The sequence below is a fragment of the Amblyomma mixtum genome, chromosome 4 (assembly GCF_055824585.1).
Source record: "Amblyomma mixtum isolate Tamu chromosome 4, ASM5582458v1, whole genome shotgun sequence".
Taxonomy (NCBI): Eukaryota; Metazoa; Arthropoda; class Arachnida; order Ixodida; family Ixodidae; genus Amblyomma; species Amblyomma mixtum.
In genome coordinates this window covers 29,066,520-29,072,493 of record NC_143015.1, presented here as the reverse complement: position 1 = coordinate 29,072,493, position 5,974 = coordinate 29,066,520, and the positions used below count along the sequence as shown (strand labels likewise).

At 43.5% G+C, this 5,974-nt stretch overlaps 1 pseudogene; it reads left to right on the top strand.

Moving 5' to 3' along the window:
- Positions 1-1,001: 1,001 nt before the first annotated feature.
- On the top strand, positions 1,002-5,005 carry LOC149346039 (uncharacterized; annotated as a pseudogene).
- The last annotated feature ends 969 nt before the right edge of the window (positions 5,006-5,974 follow it).

The window sequence follows — 5,974 nt, the reverse complement described above, 5'->3', positions numbered from 1 at the left end:
AAGCGCTATCAACTCAAATTTTATTAAAGGAAGGCATACCTTAAATAAACCGAGCAACAGAGGTGAAAAGGAGGAGAACGAACAAGCAAGCAAGAAGACATAAAAAGTCAAACGTTAGCTGCTTCTAGAAACTCGACCTCTGCTGCAAAGAGCGATAATGGAGTGCGGATGCAAGTGTCGTCATATCTCTTAATATAGTATGCTTCCAGGCTAACAAGCGCACTCTTGTCGGCACTCTTACCTAGAATCCTAGTCTCACCCAAGCGGCCTCGCATCCTCTGCACTTACTTACGTGCCCAACCTAATGTGCGTACTTATATTTTAATTAACTTAAATTAAGATATATGGTGACACTTGCATCAGCACTCCTTCATTGTCACTCTTTGCAGCAGAGGTCGACTTTTTAGACGCAGCTATGTTTGACTTTTTATGTCTCCTTGCTTCCTTGGGCTTGTTGTTCTCTTCTTTACCTCTCTTACCTCTTCTTCACCTCTTCACCTCTGTTACTGGCATTATTTAAGGTCTTTCATAAATAACTGAAATAAAATTTCAGTTTATAGTCAGCGCTTGTGTCTTCTTTCTTCGTCTGTGGCTGCATGGTTTGGCGCTGCTCCTTTTCTTATGTTCAAAATGCCCAAACTAGCCAAAAAAAGAAGTTTTATTTAATTATATGGGGAGATATTGCCTCATCTCTTTCTAATTCTTTCTGTGAAAAGCAATATCTTGTCACGACCGCTCCCCAATCGGCTGTGGTCGCTTGTCTTTTTTGAGGCTCAGAGCGCAGGTCGCACAGGGCTAGGCTTTTAATGATTGTTTTTGGGTGAGCATTGCTTATGTTCGTGGCGCTGCAGCAAGATAAGGAGACTAGGCCGTGCCCATCTGTCTAGACCCTGGTCATTTCACCTTCTCGGCTGCGCAGAGAGTAGGTCGCTCGGAGCAGGTAGCTCTTTCGTCTCGGTGGCTGTGCCACAACACTGCCAGCTAACCCTATGGTTTTCGCCATGCAGGTGCTCATCGCCGCAGTCACTTGCATGCTGCCCGCTCTGCTGACTTCGCACTGGTGTGTGCCATCGAGGCATGCGCCGGAGTGGAAAAAAAGCGAACTGGACATCAGCATCATGACTGTCATCGCCGGTGCAACACGTGCGCAAGCACCAACAGTGGATGCCTGGGAACTCGACCGACATTGGGCGGCCCAAGCGACAGGGACAGCAATCCATCAGCAGCATATAAAAGGACAGCGACCCTCAGCAGCACTCTGTGGGCTCGGTGGCTGTGCCACAACACTGCCAGCTAACCCTATGGTTTTCGCCATGCAGGTTAGTAAAACGGAATCCCTTTCTAAAAAATCTAGCAATTACGCTTTGATACAGCTATCGAGCCCTCAGATGTGCCTTGCCATTGTAACTGAATGTGTATCCGTGATTCGTTCATTGCTGTTGTTGTCGGGGGACATTGAAACCAACCCCGGCCCTAACGATACTTCCGCCGTACTAAGTGAACTACAAAAATTAAATGCCGGTCAGGACACTCTAATCGCGGAAATACAGGATTTGAAGCACCAACTCCTAGCTACAGACAAGAAAATACTTGATCTGAGCGAAAGGATGGCTCAAGTAGAGAGTCAGCACGAAAACCTAATGGCCCTGCAAACAGAAATTGACAGCGTCAAAGGTGAAACAGTCCAAACTAACCAGCTCATATGCAGTTTAGAAACCCGCATTGATCATTTAGAAAACCGATCCCGAAGAAAGAACCTGATATTATACGGCATACGCGACACAAACCCATCTGAAACTTCTGCGCAATCGGAACAACTAATAATTGATGAGTGCAATACCCTTTTAAACATAAATTTAGACACAAAAGCAATCGAACGTGCTCATCGCATCGGCCGCCATTCTGACAGCACAGACCGTCCAATAATCGTAAAGCTCACATACCACAAAACGAAAAAGCTCATCTTGGCTAATGGACGCAAGTTGAAGGGTACCGATATTAGCATCGGCGAAGATTTTTCACGGCCTGTGAGAACTGCTCGCAAACACCTTGTTGCGTTTGCAAAAGAGAAAAAAGTAGCTTTCGCCCTTCCTTTCAAAACACTTTTCATTGGCCCGAAGCGCTATTACTACGATGCATCATCAGAAACAGTCAAAGAAATCTCATAGCTATCATCTCGCGATACCAGGGTAAGAAACTGTTCCCCTCCTACGCCCCAGCACAAACTTTCATTTTCCGTTATCTTTACCAACATTCGTAGCTTTCTTCCGAAACGCGATACCGTATTCAACCTCATGTCATCATCTGATAGTAACCTGCTCATCCTAACAGAAACCTGGTTGACCAACGATGTTAGCGACCATGAAGTACAGACAGACTTTCCCGGTTTTGACATTTATCGAAAAGATCGTAAAGAAGCACGAGGTGGGGGGGTTTTAATAGCAGCAAGCCAACAGTTGTCATGTACGCCAATCAACCTTGTCTCAGATCTAGAAATTCTTTGGCTTCTCATTCGAGCCTCGCCCCAAACAGTATTGCTGGGTGTCTGCTACCGCCCTCCAAACAGTAATGCTGATTTCTGCGCAAAATTAAATAAAATTCTGTGACGTTGCTACATCACACCCTAATGCACATATCCTATTATTCGGTGACTTTAACTTTCCAAATATTGATTGGCGTACCCAAACGGCTGCTAACACTGAATCAAATTATTTTCTTGACGTATGTCTTAATTCTAACCTTACGCAACTCATTTCGGAGCCGACACGTGTAGCAGAAAACTCCGCCACTATTCTAGACCTGATACTAACAAACCACCCGGAAAGCCTAACGTCTGTTTGTTTCCTACCAGAGATCAGTGATCACAAGGTAATCCATGCCACATTTTCCTTTGCTCCAACACCACGTGTCACTCACAAAAAAACTATCGCCCTGTACGATAAAGGGAACTATGAGGCCATAAATAATGAACTAACTGCCTTCCTTCCATCCTTTGAAGCATCATTTCATAACAGATCTCCTGAAGACAACTGGACTATATTTAAAACTAAGGTACACGAACTAACAAAAAAATTCATTCCGAAAACCACTTTTCATGAAAATCGCCACAAACCATGGTTCACAAGGTCCATAAAACGAATAGAAAATAAGAAAAAAAGACTTTTCCGCGCAGCCAAACTTAGACCGAGCACTTCAGCATGGAATAAATACTACGCGGCCGAAAAAGATTATCTAGCAGCTATCCGCGACGCAAAGCACTCTTTTTTCCAAAATGATTTGCCTAAAATCCTACGTAACAGCCCAGAAAAATTTCGGAAAATAATAAATCCCCAACAGCCCCGCGAAGTTATTATCACTAACGAATGTGATGAAATAATCGCAGATGCTGACAGTGCAGACATGTTTAATCACGCATTTTCATCTGTATTTACCAAGGATACCGGCCTACTTTCCGCGTCTACCCTTCCCAGAAACATAACGAATAACATGCCGGCCACAACGTTCTCGGTTGATGGTGTCGCTTCCCAATTTCAAAATATTAAACTCTCATCATCATCCGGCATCGACGAAATCAACTCGAAAGTGTTAAAAAATACCAAACATACCTCTGCAAAATTTTTGTGCCTCATATTTTCGCAGTCATTGTCTACAGGTATTTTGCCTCACGACTTGAAGGTGGGAAAGGTCGTTCCCGTCTACAAATCAGGTAATAAAAATTCCCCTTTGAATTATCGTCCCATCTCACTAACCAGCGTGCCGTGCAAGATCATGGAACATGTCATATACTCGCAAATCATGAACTTCTTAGATACTAGCAACTTCTTTCACTCTTGACAACATGGATTTAGGAAAGGATTTTCTTGTGAAACACAGTTGGCACTTTTTCTACATGACCTGCATGCAAATCTTGACTGTAACATCCAGACTGACGCTGTATTTTTAGATTACGCTAAAGCATTCGATAAAGTATCCCACCGACGCTTGCTGCTTAAACTTTCCCTCTTAAATTTACACCCACATGTCTTAAGATGGTTAGAACAGTTTCTTACTAATCGTACTCAATCCGTGCTCATAAACAGCCAGTCGTCTAGCCCCCTACCCGTAACCTCAGGCGTCCCACAAGGGTCCGTTTGGTCCTCTTCTTTTCTTAATATACATTAACGATTTACCCTTGCACGTGTCTTCCTCAATCCGCTTATTTGCTGACGACTGCGTTATTTATCGTACAGTAACTAACATCTCAGACAAAAACGCTCTTCAGACTGACCTTAACAGTGTACAAGAATGGTGCGACCAGTGGTTAATGACTCTTAACCCTTACAAATGTAAGCTCATGTCATTCACCCGAAGTCTTAGACCTTTTCGTTCTGCTTACACAATAGACAACCTACCAATAGAATCTGTACAAACATTTAAGTACCTAGGCGTCACACTATCAACTAAGCTATACTGGAATGCGCATATTGTGAACATCATTTCATCGGCCAACAAAAAACTAGGTTTCCTCAAACGCCACATACGCCATGCACCAAAAGACTTAAAATTACTAGCATATCAGTCACTGATAAGACCTAAACTTGAATACGCATCAGCCATCTGGGATCCCCATCAAAATTATCTGAAGGCTAACCTTGAACAAGTTCAAAATCGCGCTGTTAGATTCATTCATTCCGCATACTCATACGACATCAGTGTATCGTCTTTAAAAGCTGAAATTAACTTGTCACTTCTTTCCCATCGCCGGCGCATTGCTAGCCTCTGCCTTTTTCATAAATTCTTCAACAGTTCATTGCACGAAGCACCCTACATCGTACGCCGCATGCACATATCCAAGCGCACTGGTCATCCGCTTCAAGTTGTTCGTCCACGCTCCCGTACCACTGCATTCTCAGCCTCGTTTTTTTCCCGAGCAGCATCCGACTGGAACGGCCTTTCCCACCAAGTTGCATCCATTACCTGTCCATCAAGATTCCACCAAGAGTTAAAGCAGCTGATGTTCGATTAAACCAAACCTCATGTTATATCTGTAGCCCCACCCCTTATGTAATACCCCTGAATAGGGGTCTTTAAGGAAATAAACTGAACTGAACTGAACTGAACATTGTAGACGCGGTACCTCCGAAGCAGCCGCTGTCAGCAGCCAGTACGCAGACGACTGCGTCGTGTACAGCCCAATAGTCGCCGAACATGATGTTCGCACCCTGCAGCAAAATCTAGACAGCATCCTTCGATGGTGCATCAAGTGGATAATGACGCTGAATTCAAACAAATGCCAATATGTTGCTTTTACACGAAAACGTAACCCAATAAACTCTGTGTACTGTTTAAATTATACGCCTTTGGAAAACTTTCTGAATTTAAGTACCTCGATGTACATTTCAGAGAGAAATTTACAGGGAGAACCCACACTGAGTATGTGGTAGGCAAAGCATTCAGAATGCTGAACTTCTTCCGGCGTAATTTTCACAAAGTCCTAACAAATATAAAAGAATTGTACCTCCGCACATCAGACCTACCCTTGAGTATGCTAGCGTGGTGAGGGATCCCTGTATAATTACGTTATCGGATGGTTTAGAACGCGTACAGAACCGTGCTGCCCGTTTTGTCGTCAGTGATTACGACTTTCGACACAGCGTTCAAGCAATCAAGGAATCTCTCGGTTGGGAACTTCTCAGTAATAGGCGCATGCGCAGTAAACTAGAAATGTTCTATCGCATCTATTTCAGCAAGACCGCGACTGACAAAATTTTGTACGTTCAGCAGCCAAGTTTTGTATCTGCAAGTTGTGATCATGATTTTAATGTGCTTGAAATCAAATGTCGAACAAACGTTTATCAGAAATATTTCTTTCCGCTTGTCATGTCAGCTTGGAACAAACTCACCAAAAACATCGTTGACCGTACATCTGTTGAAGCGTTTCGTGCTCTTATTCGTGCTCTTATTCATTGATTCACTTAATCTTAACCCTGTATCA